This window comes from Lonchura striata, chromosome 4 (assembly GCF_046129695.1).
Source record: "Lonchura striata isolate bLonStr1 chromosome 4, bLonStr1.mat, whole genome shotgun sequence".
NCBI lineage: Eukaryota > Metazoa > Chordata > Aves > Passeriformes > Estrildidae > Lonchura > Lonchura striata.
Window position 1 is genome coordinate 17,959,090 of NC_134606.1, and position 20,558 is coordinate 17,979,647.

Consider the following 20,558-nt stretch of genomic DNA (forward strand, 5'->3'; position numbering starts at 1 on the left):
GTGTCACTATAATTAAGACTGCACTGGGGGTGTGGAATCAAGCAAAGGAAATACAAATAGCTGCTGGGTCTGTTGAAAAGAAAATATTTCAGTGTATCTGTTTGAAAAGTGCTTCCTGAACTGCTCTGCAGCCAATAAACATGAATAATAATACAGGCCATTTTGATAGAAATGGTCTCATTACCATACTGGCTGCTGAGCTCTTTCAGAGCGCAGGTTCAGCAATGCAGAAATGGGTTCAGCAGGACACAAGTATTTCAACCCCAAACCAGAAAAGAATTTGTCCCAATGTAAGCTATTTTAAAAAAACTGCTTGCACTTGCTCTCTGCGCATCACACTGAGATATCTGCCACATACTCTGAACACAGCCAGGCTCTCCTTATGATGTTCTTTATCACTCCTTCACCAAGCACCACCATCTTTCATCAAGAGACAGCTTAGTCTCCCCATCAGCTCCTTAAAATATCCTCTAGGATTTTTTACCAAACTAAAAAAAAAAAAAAAAAAAAAAAAAAAAAAAAGATTAAAAAAAAAAAAAATCCCAGAGCCTTTCCTGCTACTTCATTATAGCATTTATCACAGATTAGCTGAAAACATTGAGCTCACTGCATGTGGAAATCAAGGTTTCAGTCAGTGACAAGAAACAAACTGCTTCGGAACAAAATCAAATATTAATTTTTAATTATGCTTTTAGCTGAAACAACTCTCTCCTGTAGAAAAAAACACACTGTGATAACTTTAAAATTCAGAAAGTTTATGACTATTAGGATGAGACTTTCTTTTTAAAGTGTTGTCTATCTGTCATTCACATTGTTTATTTACTAAGAAGATTAAAAAAAGGGATTAATTTTTAGATTCATATTTTCTCCTGGGGATTTTCATTTGCAGATCCCAGCCATCCTCCCGGGGCTGAGCCAGACCTTTGCACAGGGCTGCTGAAATACAAATAATAGCCCCTCCCTTTAAACATTTCTTTCTAGGCTAATGGAAAACATTTCTATTTTTCTCAGGCTTCACATATACCATTTGTTAAAAATTTGGGGTCTTCCACAGCTTTACTATGTCGTTGTCATAAAACTAAGCGTGTCAAACAGTACTTAGTGTATGCTGCTCCACACTGTGGCAACGTCCCTGAGCCTTCTTCCTGTAGCTCTGAATTTCTCTGCTGTTTTCTTTTTCCTCTCCTTTCTCCTGTTAGTTAAACAATCAGAGAAGCTTGGGCAGTGTGGGTTTCTGCTGCATTCAGTGTGACTTTTGGGATTGTGTTACGTACCGGAAGTGTGCATGGACACCAGCTCCTATTACACGTATGGATATTTATTTTTAGACCCAGCAGCACAAGGTAAAGCAGTACAAACACCAGAAGGAGCCAGATGCTTGCACAGACACAGACATCAGGCTGGCAACAAAAGAGATGCAAAGGGACTTTTTGCTCATAAATTATTATAAATCTGCTGCCTGGGTAAAAAAACATTAATTTTACCTAATAAAACAGAGACTCCAGGCAAAGATAACGCAAAGCCACTGACCTGGCCCTGGTGGAACCCTGTGCCTTACACTACTCACCCACTGTTCAGCAGCAAAAGAGTGCTTGATCTAAATTAGCAGGGAGACAAAGGCCCACAGTACTGCCAATGCCAAAACCTTCCTCCCAGGTGATAACAAAATACAACAACACAGATAACAAATCCTTGAGATTTTTAAGAGTGCTGGCATTTCTGAAAGGCAGCATCTAGACAACAGCTGGTCTGATTTTGGAGGAGTACAATAAAAAATTTAAAAACAAAGCAGGAGGAATTCTTGTTTTACTCTGCATATGGCACAGACAGATGCAAACCAACATACCAACATACTCATACTGGGCCAGAAGCATAATTCTAAATCTAAGATGGATAGTGCACAGAAAAGGCTTGGTGATAATTGTAAATATTAGCAATACTCCTAATCTAAGCTCTCTGGACTGCAATGAATTATTTCGTGATTTTCCCTTGTCTTTTTTACTACCATGTAATAGCCAAAATTGTGCATGAGCTGCAAGAACATGAAGACGTTTATTGATGGAAATCAAACTACCTTTTTCACCCACAGTGTTTTTGATATGTTAGAGCCTGAAGCAAAGAAAACATAATAAAAACAATATATAGATGAGAACTTCAATTTTCCCCTGCGTATGAATCTGTCACTTATTTGCTAGGAATCAAATCTAACTCCACACAGTTAAAGACGCTCCATACATCATTCTCCATAATCCAGTACTCAGCTCAAATGTACCTTTACTTGAAGTTCATACAACGTACTTGATTTTACACTAAACAAAACATCTCTGGATATTACAGCTTTGAGTCTAAAAGGCTTTTGCTGCAATTCTATCTCCAATAGTAAGAAACAGTGAGAACGGATTTATCAGAACAAGGTAATAGGGATGCTTCAGAAATCCATCCTGAGGATTGGATTTGACTCTTAACAACAGGCTAATATTTTTTTTCAGATATCCCCAATTTATCACTGTGATATTACTATACAAGTGGCAGCAGCATGAAGAAACAAATGTGAGAAAAACATGAAGGTGTTTTTCAATACTGAACTGATACCCAAGCATATCCTGTTTTTTCAAAACACTTGAGCTTTGAAATGGGTGCTGCTTCTGGGCAAGGACTGGCTTCTCACACTCACACAGCCCTTCCCTGCCTAGCCAGCCCAGCACAGTAGCACAGCCTATGTTGGATATAGTCAGGATACATCTCCACCACATCAAGGTTACCTGGAGATCTCCAGTGGTATAATCAGGAGTGAAGCAAGAAAGGATTTGGGTGCCTTCTGGTGATATCAGTGCTACAATGGGTCTTTAGTGGAGAACTGAACTCTGCTCTTAGGAGATGCAGCATCATGCTGGATACCAGTATACTAACTGATACTGTTCTTGGAGGGATGCAAGGACAAACATACGTGATTTTTGCCATCTCCTTCAAAAGCTATGGAGAGGTCATCTCAGATGCAGCACAGAATGGGTTCACAGCATTTCAACAGATTTCTTTCAAAGTGTTACGGTTTCCTTACAGTCCTAGATATGCCCACCTTCCATTTCCTTTTCCCTAACGAAACACTGTACTCTGATCTCTGTCACCAGTTCCACACAAATTAAACCCTGAAATCTACTACCTGGTATGCATTAAGTTCTTGCTAGTTTTCTTTTCCTGCCATGCGTACCCATTGCAGCCTCGCAATACCCTCATTTCTGAGATTTCTCATCAGAGGATGATGCAGTGAACTAGTGAACTTTCTACAGGATCCCTGGGATTCCCAAACTTAAAACTTAGCTTACTAAGTACCAGTGAAAAAAGAGACCTGATTCATTCCTCTTCAGGGAAACCTGGGCTCATGAAATCCCCTGATCACTTCTGGAAGTATAGATTAGACTATTACCTGCAGCAGAGGTTTTGGGTGCCAGTTGCTGAAGGCAACTCCCTCCTGATGGAGCCCTTGCACGCTGCTGCAGCTGCAGAACTACAGCACCTGGCAGGATGAGGTGTGGCAGATCAGCACAGCTCAGACATACCTGTTCTCCTATGTATTGCTGCATGTGCTGCCTAAATTGATTACCTGTTGACAAGCTAAAAATAAAGTTGCCATTTGAGCACCACACTGAGTGGCATTCCACAGGCTGACAAAGAGCTGTATTTCCCCTACCTTAACCTAAGTGTCCTTCGAGTAGAGGAGCTTGCTTTGTCTGCTAACCACTCAAGGAGAAGCTTCTTTCTCTGTCTTGCCTATCTTGCAACTTTCAAGTTCCTGCCTGAAAGAATTACTTATTTGTTAGTGTCAGACTGTCATCCTTCTGAAAGCAGAGCCATGAGATCTTAACAGACTGGATGTACATGGCTGTTAAATTTATTAGTTAAGAAAAACAGCAAATGACAAGTGAATAAAGCACTCCTTGGGACATTCGGACTACTGATTCCATATAAATCAATACCAAGTGTTATAAAATGTCAGAAAATACCAGATGAGGAGAAAGGAATCAATAGATACCTTCTGGATTAAATAAGTGATGAATATTCTTTACCAACAAAATAAATTAAACTATAAAAACCTCTATGCTAAAGCATTATCCAGCCTCTTATTTGAAACCCCAAAGAAGGCAATTCAGGGATAAGGCTGGAAACTCTGTCCTTAAACAGCACCACTGAGGAAAAGGGGGACATAAAGAAGGAGCAGGAAGAGAACAACTAAATTGTTTTGACACAAGTTGAAAATGAAATATTGAGTCGAACATGTTCCTCTTCATCCTGAATTCCCTTCACTTGCTAGGCTTGAGTCACAAAGACAGTGGCTTTCTGATTGTAATATGTCTGCACTATGCTCTGACTCTGATTTCAATACCTGATTTCTGATGTCAATACAATAATATAGTCCTGAACAGTTTAATGATTTTATAAGTATTTTGTCTTTGTGTTTCTGGATCCCAACTTCTGCAGCAGTCTCTGGACCCCAGCAGCTATAGCATCCTAGGCCAGGCACCCAGTGGAAACCCTGCTGTACAGTCAGGATAGTAAAAAAGAAAACTTAAGTCTTGGGTTCACACTCGAAGTTTTTTAGCAGCTGTGGCCCTCAACGCAGGGTATCGCTTCATCAAGGTACATATTTCTGCTTCTAACAGGTCCCTGTTTACAAAAGCCCCGTGTCACACACCACATCATGACCTGCCATAAATGAATGCATTACCTTTTTCTTTTAATGCATGCAGAAAAAAATCGGGTATTACATATAATGGAAATACACTTGTATATGTCTTCCAGACTCCTGCTGAAGACTATATTACTACATACTCCTTACTCCACTTTGCAGAAGTAGGTCAAAGAAGGTCAATGAAAATAGAACATGGAAAATCCCTCCTATGAAAATTGTCAGAAAAGAAAAGGTTGTTTTCTTCTTTTCAGTTTCAGGAAGAAAAATTATTAACACCCAACATTATAAAATTTTCTAGAGAAGGGAATGGTAAAAGGAGAGGGTCCATTCTTTCTGATTATCAAAAGAAGACAAGGGCATACAACAAAAGCTAAAAGTGGCAGAGTCAAATAAACAAAATCAAACTTTTCTCAGAAATATCTAATTAGAGAGTGGAACTCAATACTGAAAGTAGTGCCTGAGGGAAAGAATGTATCAACTTTCCACAAGTGTTAGTGCAACTGTAATACCAAGCAATTCAAACACAGATACCACTAACAAAGGTATGTTCTTCACAATATATGCCAGCCTGGAAAGCTGGAGGTTCACACCAGGAGCAATGCAGGATGACGTCTGATCACCCTGATGATCACCCAACACCTGTCCGTCCTTGGCTGAAAACAGCTGGTGCTGGCCCAAGCTCCATCTACTGTAGGTGTACTCGAGGGCTGAAGAGGTGCTGCAATTCCCATGGCCTTACAGATCAGCACTGGATCCTGCTGCTTTACCTGGGTAGGCCGCTATTGTTCTTGATGTAGGCTATACTGGGGATGTCTGCTCAGGGTGCTCTCAGGTTTGACAGCTTTATAGAATTTATAATCCTCAGTGCAAAGAGACCGAAAGGTAAACATCAGAAATTGATCTTTCGCCTCCGTATCCTTCTCACCTAAACACCTGTTCATTATCTGCCGCTTAAATCTTTCCAAAGTGCAAGCAAGACAGGTCCCAAAATCTCAGGAATGGCCAAAAGAAGCTGAACAAGTCCACACAATTGCCTTCAAACTCATGATACTGCTCTGGTAAGACTTGAAGGACTCTGTAACAGCAGAGCTAATGTGATCAACTCTCCCACTCCAGGGAGCAGAAGGCAATGTTTTCAATGTGTGAAGAGAGGAACCCTTCATCATCTGAGGGGAACATGAGCATGGGCCATCAATCATGCTGCAGTGGGCTTTGGGAGATCTGCCTTGCCTTGCCTGGGCAGATGGATCAAGCCAAAGATGCTGCCTCATTTCTCAGTAAAACAGAACCAGTAGAGAGAATACAAAAGAGGATTCTGGCACATATTGCTGCATTGAGAGTGCTTATCAGCATTTCTCATAGAACTCTAGCAAAGCAGATTTGTCATCAAGATTTAGGAGAGGCTGACCAAATGCAGGAGCATTCAACTCCCCATTCCTGCCATCCTAGCACAGCCACAGATTACAGCTAATGCAGCAAAATGGCCTTAATTTCACTCTGCCCTTTCCTGACCTTCCTCAGGAGATCTCCTCTGCCACTGAAAGAATTTCTGGACAATGCTAATACTTCCCACTGCACAGGGTTTGCATGGCAAGGATTTGGTAGTGTAAAGGAAACAGGTGTGGCTGCTGTGAAAAGCAGACAGAAACTTCCCCCATGTCTGACAGCTAATGCCAGCTGGCCCCAGGACAGACCTGCTGCAGGCCAAAGCCAAGCCCATCAGCAATGGTGGTACCACCTTTCGGATAACATGGTTAAGAAGGGGCCAAACACTCCTGTGCAACTGATGCCTAAGCTTTTAATATATTTTTCATATATTTATAGCTTTGTAGATTTCTAAAACATGGATGTAACTCCCAATAGTTTTCCTACCCCTTTTCCCCTACATTCCAGAAGAATAAGCAAACCTTATAACACATATTATGCTACATTTCTGAAATATTATCTAGTCTTGCCTCTTTAGCCAAGGACATCTTATTTTCTTTTACCTTGTATCCAAGGCTTAATAAATATGAGGCTAGAAACTATGGGGAAATGCCTCTGAATGGGGCAGAACCAAAACGGGGGAATAACTGTTCTAATTAGACACTACTGTCAAATATGCTAATTTGTTAAACTCATACAACTGTAGAAGTCCTCTATCACGTGTGTATTTTGCCATATTTGCACTTGGAAGCCTCTAATTAAAGGCCTTCTTTTACATTACTTCCTATATTAATATTATGTCAAAAGTATCTTGTTTTCTTTCTAGATTTTGAAAGGCATCACAACAACAGCCAGAAGAGCCTATGGGAAGAACAGCCCTGCAGACACCCAAGTGAGTGAAGAAGAAGGGCAGGGAGGTACCTGAGCAGAAATTCTCCTGCAGCCCATGGTCCAGACCACAGTGAGAAAGGATGTGCCCCTGCAGCCCATGGAATTCCACAGTGGAGCAGAGATCCAGCTGCAGCCCATGGAGGACCCCATGCCAGAGTATGGGGATGTAAAGAGTCTGTGATCCTGTGAAAAGCCCAGGATGGAGGATGGAGCAGGCTCCTGGCAGGACCTGTGAACAGTAGAGTTCACACTGGAGCAAGTTTTCTGGAAGGACATTTTACCCCTTGGTGATCCATGCAGGAGCAGCCTGTTCCTGAAGGATTGCACCCTGTGGAAGGAACCCACACTGGAGCAGTTAGTGTGAACTTGAAGAAGGTCATGGAAGACTGTTTTCCATGGGAGGGACCCCATGCTGGAGCAGGGGAAGAGCAAGAAAAGGAGGAAGCAGCAGATCTGAAGTGTGATGAACTGACTACAATCACCCATCTCCCTGACCATACCCCATCTCCCTGTGACTCTGAGAGGAAGAGAGTTATATTTCCTCTTCCCAGTCCAGTGAGGAGGGGCAGGGATGGAGGAGCTTGGTAGGCACCTGGCATCCAGTCAACCCCCCAAGATTACTGGGTAATAGCTGGCTTCACACACTTGCTCTGTTAATCCCTTGTGAAACTATTCCAGTGCTGGACATATCCTGCCCAAATCCTTTGCTGAAGCCTCCTTATTCCTCCTAAAGCACCTACAGGGAGACTTTTGCAGATGATCCCTGAGCAGCTCGAATAAGAGACCTATTTTGTTCAAGCCCTACCTGTTGTTTGTTATTGTAATAAGCCTTCTCAGTGGAAGCTGAACTGAAAGCATGCCAGCTCACTGGTGCTGCTTGCTATTTCAGGCAGTGTCATGAGCCATACAGTCTGCTGGTATTTGTGCTTCAGTTTCACTGCATGACTCCAGACACTCAGGATCTTTATGAAAGTAATACATTCCAACCTAATCTACAACTAAATTAATGTCAGAAGTAAGGCAGTGCCCAAGTGATCAATAAGTGTATTTTTCCCTATAGAAATATTAGAAGCAACTCACATCAATAAGCCTCAAATTTATGGGGCAATTCAGCTCTTCCATTTACAGCTTGAATAACTGGCCTTTGTATAAGATACTACATTACTAAATAACATGTGCTAAAAGAAGTTTCTCTGGTGCAGTCCATGCCCTGCAGCAGCCACAGATTTCAGGGGCCATCAGCAGATGTAGTGAGGGACCTGAGATGTCCACCTGAACCATACCCCTTTCAAAAACAGCACAAAATTATTTCTAAATGCATTATAGGCAACTAAATGCATTATACACAGACCCACTTCTGGGTTTAAGCTAAGAGTGTTGATACTAGGACCTTTGAAAGACAAATGCATGACACTAACTTTGCTCTTACCATCTATATGGTCATCTTTAAAATGATGTATCAGGGACAATATCCTCTTGAATATTCTTGTTCTTATCAAGAGAGTCATATAAAACTAATCTACAAGAAGAATGGTGTCTATGAGAAAAGAACAATCATTCACTAGAAGGAATAACAGGATTCTATAATTTCTAGTTTTTATGATTGATTTTGTACAAATTAGAAAACCTGAGAGAAGACCTGAGTGCAAGGATCCACTTGGCTGAAAGTAAGAAAGTACAGAAAAACCCTCCTGGGCTTTTTTCCCCATGACATACTTTTAGGTGATACAAGTACCAAAAAGAGAGAAAACAAGCTGAAAATGCTATGGCAAGCAATTAATTACAAACCCCCACACCCCCATCTAAATAAACAAAACCCCACATACAGTTCTCTAAACCCTTCTTATGAAGTCCCTGTTCCCTCTTGCAAACCTAACAAGCATGCTGCTCAGATTTAATAGGTAAATATTTATTGACTGGTGAAGAGCAGCATAGGTTGGTGTGCTTGGTGCTGCTCAGTGGAAGCCCACTAGGCTGACACTCCAAGGACAACACACAAACTCAACCCTTCCAAAGGAGGACAACCCCTCCTCAACCACCCTGCAACTGCCATGGGATCCATGAAGAAAATGGCTGGGAGTTTTAAAAAAAAATGGTCTTCAGTCTGTAAGTTTTATTTTCCTGGAGGCAAATACCAGTTTATCATCACTAGCCATGTATTCCAGCTTTATTTTGATCCACCTATTCTGTTTCATTCTCTGGAGTAGGTTGACCATTTCCTGCTACATCTCTCTGGAGATCATAAACCTTCATGGGAATTGGCTATTTTCTCCTTTTCCCCAAGTAGGTGGCTGAACATAAAACTCCTCTTAAATTCTTTGAAAATTACTCTTCAAGATAAAAGTTAATAGTAACTAAGGAAGGTGTTTGACTCCAACACAACTGCTTTCTGCTTAGGAAATTTGAGAAGCTCAGTAAGCTGTTTTTCATTTCCCATTTATAAAAGGGCATCAACTTCTGTGCCATGCTCAAGGCAGAGATTTGTCTTTCACACAATCTATTCTTCTCTCTCACTTAATATGCTGCTTTTATTTAAGCATTATAATAAAATACACAGTCCAGCAAACTAATAATCTTCAGTTCCTCCACGTGATCAATGCTGATGTGGTGGAGAACTTCCAAGTGTCTTCAGATTACTTTCCCACACACCATCACAAACACCTGAGCAACAAACAGCCTGCTCTATTTTTTATAATAGAAGATCAGTAACACTAACAACATACAGAAAAGTCAAAAGGAAAATAGTAGAAAACTTCCAAATCCTAGATTGCATCAAATCTTGAGGCAGGTCTCCTAGTGACAGGTCTAAGTTCCTGCAGCCTTTGTGTATGGCTATAGGAGACACCCTCACTCTGCAAAAAGGATAGAGAACAAAAATCAAATTCATTGTCATTTTCCTCTCATGTCCTCTTTAGAGAAGAACTGGAATGAAATTTTCCTGCTTCTCTTTCCAAAGTAGGCCTCCGTGCAAGTACTGCCAGTACATCTCCCTGTGACACCAGCCCTCAGTGTGATGACTATTGTGGAAGTGTCAGGCTCTGTCAGGAATTTGGCTGTGATTGAAAATTACTCCTTTTTTACTTATTTGAGGATGCAAATGGTCCAAAAAACAAATGAAAAAGGAATCCTAACTTGTCCCTTTTCCGCCAAAGGGTTATTGGGAAACCCAGCTAACAGTACAAGAACTTTGACTGGCTGCTGTGGTTCCTTTGACTCCCCTTTCACGGCAAGACATGTAAAAACAAGTGGCCATAACAGTAGTATTCATCTTAATCACATAAAGTTTCCTTGGCTCAATATGAATGTGTCAAGTCTTCTATCTTTAGTAAGCCCCAACCTTATACTGCAGTACTATTAAGAACTATTATAAAAGACAAATTTTAAAATTACAGTTTTAATGATAGAAGGATGGACTAACAATCTTTCTGTCAAGAAAGTTACCAGGATTATGCCAAATGACAAAGGATAAAAATTCTGAAGACAAAATGGATTTGAATGAGACTGTTTTGATTTCTTCGTTTACCTAAATTAGATATGCTGTTTACAGCTAGAGGTAACCCCCTAAGGTGCTTGCCACCCTGTCTTTCTCTATTCACCATCAGGTCTTCTCTTTCACCTTGCAAGTGGATGTCACTAAAACAAACTGTCTTCTACTTTAGGCATCAGGAGTGGCTCAGATCTTTTGCCTCACACAGAGTTTTGTTCTGTAAAGGCTCTTATGGATAGGAACCCCTTATGCTGAAATTCTGAAACTTTTTTCAGGACTGTGCCTGGATATTTTATAAAGCAATATTGCGCTTATATATACATGAAATATATATGCTTATATATATAAGCTCTTTCTAATATGCTTGTAAGGCTCATAAGATCAATAATCTTCTGGAGATGCTTATCACCCTGTGTGGCTACAGGAATGCTGGGAATCCATCAGAACAAGTGTGTGAAGGTAAGCACATCTCAAATATGGGGTAGCAGTGTCTTAAGTAAAGCTTCTTCATTTTTTGTTGCCACAGAAAATGCAGCACTGGTGAATCTAGATGGTAAGCCAGGTAAGCAGGTTGGCAAAGGTGAAAAGATTAAGTATGTTTTATCACCAGTCCAACTTGAAGAATGCATGCAGAGTGCAGAGGGAGAAGAGAGGATGAAACCTTTTCATAGCTCCCTCTTCACACAGCACAAGGCAGCTGCATTTCAGATGGAAGAAAGAGGACCCAGATTGTTTACTCCACATGTTCCAGCAGCCCTCAAACCCATGACTTTAATCTCCTTAAGGCATCAGTACAACATCATCTTCCTTGTTCTCCTTCATCTATGTGAATCTGAGCAAGCAAACACTTCCAGAAAAAAAAAACAGGGGATGCTAATAAATTCCTCACTTTTATCTGCTCCTCTCATTTCTTTCTTTATTTGAAATACTCGGTTTTGTCTGAGTGAAGTCAACTTGACCTTACCTTCTAGGCCTGTTCCTTTTGCCCTCTTTTTTTGGTACCTTTTCTTGCAAAGGCAGCAGGCATACAGCTGACAGCACAAACACATGTGCACACTGACAGCAAAGTGGCCTCATTGAGTTGGGCAGCACTTTCTGATCCTGCTCCAGGAAAAGCATGTCAGCTGTACCTGGGCTTTTGGCACAATGACAGTATCAGACATAACCAGCCACTTCCTATGGCCTTACTGCAAACACCTCTTACCACTGACCACTAACCCACTCAACCATTCCCTAAAGTCCATTTTCTTTACGCTTTCTTTTACTTCTATGTCCCTTTCAGCCTCCTCATCTCTCTTTATCCTTATAGACACATACCCTCCCTACTCCATCTTCCCCCAAAACTTCTCAAAAGAAAACGGGTAAAAGAAGAAAACTAACAAAAATGAAGGTAGTTTTGATCTACTTTCTAGAAAACATCAATTTATTTGTTTTGCCTGCATGCTTTCCTGCCATCTCCTCCCAATCTACCCTGTCTGTTTAAATAGAACACCTTTTAGCAGAGATTACTTATGAATTCCTATCACTGCAGAGAATAATTCAGTGGTGTCATCATTTCAGACATAGCTTGTAGTTGCTTTTTGTAGTTGCTGCAGTTAGATTATACTATGTCCACTGCAACTATAAGGAGAAGATAAAAAGGCACAACTACAGCAACGGGGCAGAGAAAGGATGGGATAGCAGCATCTAGTTCAACTACTAGATTTTTATAAATCCTTTGAAAGTAAGTATTTGGCCCTCAGAAAATCCCTGGAATTATTCATTCATCACCTGATAAATAACTAGGATTATAATAATTATGTGACTATCATAAAGTTATCCCTCAGCATCTAAGGGACTCTAAAGAACCCTCAGGTGGCATACTGGGGAATAAAAACCTACAAAGAAAAACCCACAAAGTGTGCTGGTTTTGGGATTCACTGAACTGATCCAGCCTTCTTGGTAAGCTACTGTCCGTTCCCAGTTTCTATCATAAACCACATAAAGCACATTCAGAAACACCAAGGTGCCGAAGAGACACCCCAGCAGTGGAATGGCTCACTAAGAACTGAGTAGAAGAACGGATGTTTTGTTACTGAAGCGCCTGGCAGGTGCTGGCGTTTCGGCAGCAGGCGCAGGCAGGGTGCCCGAGCGCAGCAGCCCCGGCGCAGCAGCCCCAGTGCAGCAGCCCCAGCACAGCCATGTGCAGCGCAGCAGCCCCAGCACAACAGCCCCAGCGCAGCAGCCCCAGTGCAGCAGCCCCAGCACAACAGCCCCAGCGCAGCAGCCCCAGCGCAGCCATGCACAGCGCAGCAGCCCCAGCGCAGCGGCCCCAGCACAGCAGCCCCAGCGCAGCAGCCCCAGCACAGCCATGTGCAGCGCAGCAGCCCCAGCGCAGCAGCCCCAGTGCAGCAGCCCCAGCACAGCCATGTGCAGCGCAGCAGCCCCAGTGCAGCAGCCCCAGTGCAGCCGTGCACAGCGCAGCAGCCCCAGCACAACAGCCCCAGCGCAGCAGCCCCAGCACAGCCATGTGCAGCACAGTAGCCCCAGCGCAGCAGCCCCAGCACAGCAGCCCCAGCACAGCCCCAGCGCAGCAGCCCCAGTGCAGCAGCCCCAGCGCAGCAGCCCCAGCGCAGCAGCTCCATGCCATGCGCCCAGCGGCTGCCGCAGCCGGGGCACCGGGGCAGCGCCGGCCCGAGCAGCTTCCCCAGCTGCGCAGCAGCGGTGACTGCGCCCAGCAGCAGGAGGGAACTGACCGCTGGCATCTGGTTGGTGTCAGCGGCAGGGACCAGCTGGAGGGCAGCAGGAACAGGGGGATTTATGTTCTGGGGCTGCTCGAGTGCCTGGGACGAACTGCAGCAGCACCAGCCTGGGGAAGGATGCTGCCCACACAGAATGACTTTCTCCCGAGACTGACAATTCAGGGACTCTCCTTTTGTTCTCATTTACTTGCAAATAACGTTTTCCTTGTACGCCTACCAAACAATATTTACGCAGGACTGGATATATAGCTCTCATTAGAGCAAATGCTACTACCTAAATAGGGCTATTTGTGACTCTGCACCTCGAGTTTCACTCATCCCTGGTTTGAAGTGCACTAAAAGCACATTATTACTGCTTAAGATGCAAACTACTAAGCTGAAAAATATCACACTTTACCTTCAGTGAAGGAAGTTAAAAATTAATGGTTAGTTGAAACTAAGGTGAACAGTAAACAGAAACTCCTTGTGACCATGTGCAAACTATTCCAAATCTATAATGAGGTTATACTTACTACATAAATTACTCTTTTTCTTCTATCTTAATTTATTTCATGCTTTAGGAAACCAACATGTCCACTAACCACACTGTATGTGATAAAGAAACACAATAAAAGCAATTTCTCTCCTAACCCTCCCAAAAAAACATTCTTAGTAATGCTTTTTTGAATCTACTATACCTTCTCCTAATGAGGTTTTAGTATGCCATAAATAACACTAATGAGACTTTGTCTTGCCCATGTAATATATTTCCTTAATATAGCTCTAGATTTTCTTATGTTGCATGGAAAACTAACAGTCATGGAAAGAAATGTCCTCCAACAGCACATTAAAACTGAAAGTACAATTAAATATAAATGAATTCAGTAATTTAATTGCACTATTGTAATTTTTTAAAATTTAGAAGAAAAGTAATGGTTCAATTTTTTCTATTGGTAAATAATAAAAGTGCTGAGGGAATCAGATAATATTTAAATAAACATTATAGTGACTGTACATGATACAAAGGTACCTTTTATTACCAGGTAAATTCTGGGCTAATGAAGATGGAGTTCAAAGAATTTAGCTTTGCAAGCCAAGGGACCAGTCCTGCAAGTGTTAAGCAAGCAGTCCCAGGTAACAGACCTAAGATTTGACCCCAGTTTTACAGAGCTCATAGTCTAAGTGCCTATTTCCAGCTTCAAAATGCAGATACTTTAAATATCATCTGCAAAATTCAGCCTGCTAAGCAGAGGTTTACATTGAAACAATCTCTTAGGTTGACAAACAATATGTATTTATGCCATCTGCTGCTCACATCATTCTACAAGCAGACCAACATTGTCTGGGTTGATTTTTTCTCCTCTAAAAATAAGAGCTCACGGGTTTGTGGCCCTAAAAAAAGACAAAGTGTATTACTGCAGAAAAATTGAATTTTTATTTGGGGCAGTATAAATTTGAAGCCTATTCTGCTTTCAAATATAAACACATCTGTCACCTGTTTTCCCTCAGAAAGCAATACAAGACTTGTGCAAAATTTCAGTGGGAAAGAACTGGCACACCAAATTATAGACCAAGCATGTGAACAAATTATTAAACCAGGATGGAACTATATTGCTAAAGATTAGCGAAAAAATTACTTACATACTTCAGGAAGGGAAAGAGATTCATGCAAACATGACCCTATTCATCTCATTTTACTAGCATGTAAGGCTTTAGAACAACTCTTTCATTAAGAAATACCTAAAAGAGGTGTAAACAAATGGCAAATGGCATGAAAATCAAAGATTTATCAAGAGAACACTAAACCTAACTAATAGCTTCCTTTGATGTGATTAATTCTCAAAAGAGTATAATGACCTTATCTCTCTGGACTCCAGAAAACCAATTTTTATGTATTTGGGGAAACCCTTAGTTAAAACAGAGAAGATGAACTTAAGACAGTAACTGTAAGGGGGAAAAGCAGCAAAAGGGAAGGGCAAGAATGTGCAACATGGCTCAGGTAAAGCCTTCTCTGGAAGCCCAAGGACAGCTTCAATTGCTGGCTCCTGAGAGGGATACAAGCCTCATTAAGGTGCAGGAAAGGATTTTTCAGAGAACACTAATATGCAGAAAATAAATGTTTTCTCAAAGTAAGGGAATTCTCCTAGACTGAGATAAACTTAATATGAGCTGATTCTTCTTTTTATATGCAAGAGAGTTTTTTGGCTTTTTCCTAGCTAAATCTGTTGATTGAACAAAAGAATATTAATCCTCCATACAAATGTTGTCTCAGATTTTTGGCTTTTCCCAGTTTACTCTATGTTAAACAGCAAAAACCCAACTGTTTACGGCACATCTATGTGGTCTATTTTGATGGGTATGTATAAAAGAACCCCGCAAGGTCTTGCTTTTGCACGTCTCCTGAAAATTCATAAAGTTTTACGAAATCACAACAAAATGTTGGGACATCAAGCTCTGAAAGTTTCATGTTTCTTTCTAAACGTCTCTAGTGCCTGAGCTCACATTGCACTTGGTTCATTTGAACCAAGAGCTTGCCAGATATGTGTGTTTCTCCCATGTGTTTTTTCTGAAGAAGGAAAATTGCTCCTAACAAACCAGGTCCTCATGAATGCTTGCTCAAAAGCACATTCTATTTCTACAGGTATAGGCAAGAATCCGGTTATCAGAAAAATCACATAAAATTGCAAAATATGGGCCAAAATAGAGCTATGTTATTCTCAGAAGAATTTTTACCCCCTTTAAGATATTAGACCTTCAGCAGACAAAGCTGTAACTGTAATATTAACTGCATTTTTTTCAAGACTCCACAGCCTGGTGCCAGTGGGTGCTTCCAGCTAAGAAAGGGGGATTTTGTGATCATAAAGTCATAGTAAAATGCTGAATTTACCCCATAAGACCAAATTGCAAGCCATGAAATCAAGTATGAAAGAGAAGCCAACTCTATGGCCAGCTAAGAGAAACAACAAAGAGAACAAGGTTGATCAATATTAGGATTTTGATTCTAGCTCTAGATGGATAGAGAAATCATTCCCCCTAGTCCCCTTCTGGCAGGCAGTATTAGCAGAAGTTATGTCAAATATTGTCATTTCATATCCAGACAATTGGCATTACTTCCTCATTCTCAAAGTATCATCTTGGAGAGGCATGCCTGGACATACATTGGGCCACAAATCTGACAGGATAGCTCTGAACTGAGAGATGTAGCTGCACTTTGTCAAACTATTTTGACTCACTTCCCGCTGTAATCAGACTCAGGATAATGGTTCTTGTACTTCATTGAGATTATTTATGATGCATCTCCTTTTATTTTCCCCCACAAGATACTGTCTTTGAGTTATTTTTTATTTTTGCATCACTGCTGTCTTTCAAAGAGCAACTTCTGAAAAAAGATTTATGAGCAGTACTACTCACTTTGCTGGAACTGGGTTGCTACAGTTGAGCTACAGCCAGACTCAGGACACCCCCGTAACACCAGAAACCTGGAAGAAATTAACCTCCATATCCATTTAACATGATGTCAGTGACAAAAACCAGACAGTCTGATATTCCTCTTAAAAATACATCTTCTCTTCTGCAAGGACTATGCTGGTATAAAATGTCCATAAGGGACCCTCTTAACCTGGGGCTCTACCTAGCAGAGAATCTTGTACCAATATACAAGGTTTGGAGAGCAAAGGGGCACTGAAGACCACAGAAATCCAGAATGAGTGCTGTGTTTCATTGGACTGATGCTTACAATAGTGCAAGTGCTCAGAAGTTAAAGGTCCTCTTCACACTTTCAAGACTATAGTTTATCAACTGTGTTCACATCTCTGCCTTGTTAAATTGAAACCAAGCCAGCTCCAAATCATGCTGCTCCAGCAGTCTGTGCTGAAGACCCAACAGCAGACCAGCCTTCACAATCAGAACCCAACATCCACAGCACCTTGGGATTTCGACCCTATCTAGGACATGGCATTCTGCTAAACCTGCATCTCCCAGGTCAAGTGCCTTGGAGTTTGACCTGCCTTTGCACGTTAACCCTAGACACACCACTTATCTAAAAACTGGCAAAAATCTCTTTCTCAGTTCAGAGGCTGATACTGCTTCAGCAACTACTGACAAATATGAGGTATGGCAATAACAGGACACACAGCTTCATATGGCAGATTAAATGGAAGTCCTGCCAATATGGTATGTTTTCATTCAGTTCTGTTTCCTAGCATGCCAGGAATAATAGCTCCTAATATAGAAAATAGCCACTTGATATACAAATATCCAAGATAAACAATAAAGTCATATTATCCTGCTCTTGGTTGAAGATATCTCTTGTGCAGCAGCAGTCATGGCCTATCAGGAGCAAAATCTTCTACAGTCAGTGTGTGTCTTTGTCAGGCACTCATTTATGAAGAATTTAATTGCATAATGCTTTAACTTAAATACATGTATACAGTACATATTTTAATTTAAGTATCATAAAATCTTTTAGGCTGGCTTTAGTTTCATAACAGGATCATTAGATAATACTTTCTTCAGTAAAGATTATGGTAGATTTATTTCTACAGCAATATTTGTAGGCATGCCCTCCCTATATTTTTGACTGTCAGGCATTTATTTTCCTGAATGAAAAAAAAATCTGTTACAAAATGTTTTCAGAACCTTAGAAGTTCAGCACACCCCTTAGCTCATCACTGTAACATCTCAAATACAAATAAGACATTATCTGTGACACCGAACTTCATGCATACACAAATATGATCACATACTAACTTTCTTGTGCCAGACTCTGCGTAAATTTAGGAGCAGTCCTGCAGATTCACTGAAAAAAGAACAGACAGTGCTGCACTTCCAGAATTTTAACAACAGGGTTATTCTTTTGCTGTTGCACTCAACCGTCTGCTATTTCAGACAAACATGAGGATCTAAAAGTACTTACACCCTTAAAACAAAATGCTCTAGGAAGCTGAAGAAGAAACAAACATACCGAGAAGATAAATAACCATACTGAGAGAAGTGCAGAGAAGAGCAGCTCCAGAATGCAGAACTGAGCTTTGACTTGGTCACCAGTCATCACAGAATCCAAACACCAGCTGAGAGAAGGAAACCCTCTGAACCCATGTAAACTTAACGGAGATGTCGAGAAAATGTTCTTGTGCTATTGCTTACATTACTTTATTTCCCTTTTTCTTGGAAATATCATTAATAAAGTCTTTTTCAAAGCGCTGACTAATCCAAGGCAACAACAGAAATCCTGACAAAGATATGGGGTAAAAAGGGAACAAAACCAGGTATTTTAGAATTTTTCACGAAAGTTTATTAAAGGCCTCGCATAAAATTTTGCATATTCTTTATTATTCATACAATTTTTTCCTGTCCACCAATGGTTTCAGATAAGGCATTAAACAGTAAAAATACCAATACAGTCTTCATTTTTTTATCAGATCTCTCAAAGTATTATGATTTTGGAGAGGATGAAAAATTTACAGTGTCCATCTCTCATTTAAGCAGTTTCATATAAGCATAATATATACATAATCCACCAAATTGATGGCAGGATTTTTAAGGTCTAGATTTTGAGCCACATCTGGTATTCACATCTTCAAGAAAATTTAAATCAGTGCATCTCTAGTATTTCTGCTGGATTTGCTTGTGACACATCGCAAACATGCCCTTATCTGAATGTGAAATGCCTGTTATCCAGTAGACAACATGCATTTTATCATGTTGGATCAGAGCCTGCTCTGTGAAGTAGAACCCCCATTTTGTAAGAGCACATTTCTGCTTCCTACAGATAAGAGAGAAATCACGAATTATGTTTTTTCCTGTGCTCTGGCAAGTAGCTCCATTGCCTCTTAATGGGTCTCCACACAGAAACCAACAGGCAGGACTAATGCTTGGGATTTTTATTACCAAAGGCAACAGAAGATGGAAAAATTGTACAAGAGAATCAGGTTGTGGGGATAAGAAAGACTTATAACCAGAGGCCATTAACCTTCCAAAGGAGAGAAAAGGAAAGTCACAGCTCCAAGACAAGGGCTGACTCATTACCATCCAGGATCCCATACCACTTGTATGTGTTGGGTAAGAAATTATTGGACCTTTTTTCATTTCCTTTTTGCTCATGTTGTCCTTGAAGGAGAGCACTGCTCTGCAGCTGAAGCAGGCAAAGCGTGGAGACAGGGCACTGGGCACCCAGATCACAAGAGCTCTTTTGCTTAGGAATGGCACCAATACCCTTCATCTGTGATACACCCAAGAGATCTTCTGCTAGACAAAATGACAAAACAATATGCTGGGAATGCCAAATTTGCTAAAACTTTCTTCCTGAAATTACTTTATTACATGAAATTCTTTATGTTCCTAACCTGAAAGTAAGAAATCCATCCTCTGGTTTTACGGAATCATTACATTTTCCTTTGTCCTTGATGATACCAAAATTCTTCAGTCCTTCGGGATAACAGTTGTTAGTTTATCCTAACAGGGAAGAACTTCCAGATCTCAAAACAGTTGTCTGATTAGTGCCAATCAATCAACTACGTATCCACAGGGCTCTACAACTAACATTTTACAATTCTAGTTATTAGTACTTGCATTTAGCTTCAGTGTACTTAGAAATAATTAATCTTTTCAACAACACTTTCATTTAAGCATATTGTATTTTTCACCTTATTTTGCAGGCTGGAAATGAAAATGCTATAGTCTCCAAGGATGCCACAGTCAAAGCTGGGAATGAAGCTTGAGTAGCTACTCCTCACCCACCCACCATCTCACTTTTAAAAAACAGAGAAACCTGACTGCCCACTCATTTGAATCTTAAGTTTTGCACCCATCCTGCAAGCAACCATACATTATGCAAAGCAGGCAAGAACTCGGCTCCGGACTTTTAATTTTCCTCCATCTGGGGACCAGTCCTGCTTTTCTGCAATCTCAATGCAAATCAGAAGTGTATCCATTGGAGTCATTAGCATTGCATCAGTCAAATCACCGCCAGCAATATCAAAACTGCAATGTTTTATTTTAATAATGAGAAAATACAAGCATTTTAGAATAGGCTATCATATGCAAACAATCAGAGGAAGACTTTCAAGGATTTTTAGTGGAGAAATGGGATCATCACTTATCAGTGCTAGAGTCAGCCTTTTTCTTCAAAAAAATAAAAAAATCTAAGGGTGCAGAAATATAATCAATTCAAATTAGTATTGATTTCTAAATAATGTGGAATTAAGTTAGACATTTACAAACTGTAAATCACTGTTATTTAGTAAGAATCAGCAACATATGTTACATAGCAATAGACAGAACCACTGATAGATTGGAGACAGGAAATGTGCTTCCATAAACTTGGCCATGGCAGTGACATTGTAACCAA

General features: G+C 40.8%; 1 protein-coding gene across 1 annotated transcript in view; it reads right to left on the reverse strand.

Annotated features, from left to right (window-relative positions):
- Positions 1 to 20,558, reverse strand: part of PPARGC1A (PPARG coactivator 1 alpha) — a 362,006-nt gene that overhangs the window by 170,102 nt on the left and 171,346 nt on the right. The gene's annotated exons all lie outside the window — the stretch shown is intronic.